Below are 390 nucleotides of genomic sequence, written 5' to 3' on the forward strand. Positions count from 1 at the left end.
GTGGGCCTGGCAGGGGCAAGCAGCGATGCTCCCCGCGGCCGTTTCGTTTCGGTGAGCTGCTGTGGGAGAGGGGAGCAGGGACCCCCCGCTCCATCCCCCCCGGAGCCGCCGCCAGTCCCCTCCGAACCCGGCGTTACAAAATAATAATAATAATAATTAGTAAATAAATGATGAAGTGCAATGGCTATAAATGATGTGACCACCGCCAAGCGTTGATTTACTCGCCGGAGCCTGCCCCGGGATCCTCGCTGTTACCTCGGGAGCGAATCGCTGTCTTGACTGACCCCCTAGTTTAATTTTAATAGACACACACGCACACCCCCACACCCCCTTTACCTCGGAAAATTAATGCTTTTTAATTCCAAACAGCCGCCACCGCCAATGATACGG

This window comes from Charadrius vociferus, unplaced genomic scaffold (assembly GCF_000708025.1).
Source record: "Charadrius vociferus isolate BGI_N301 unplaced genomic scaffold, ASM70802v2 scaffold136, whole genome shotgun sequence".
Taxonomy (NCBI): domain Eukaryota; kingdom Metazoa; phylum Chordata; class Aves; order Charadriiformes; family Charadriidae; genus Charadrius; species Charadrius vociferus.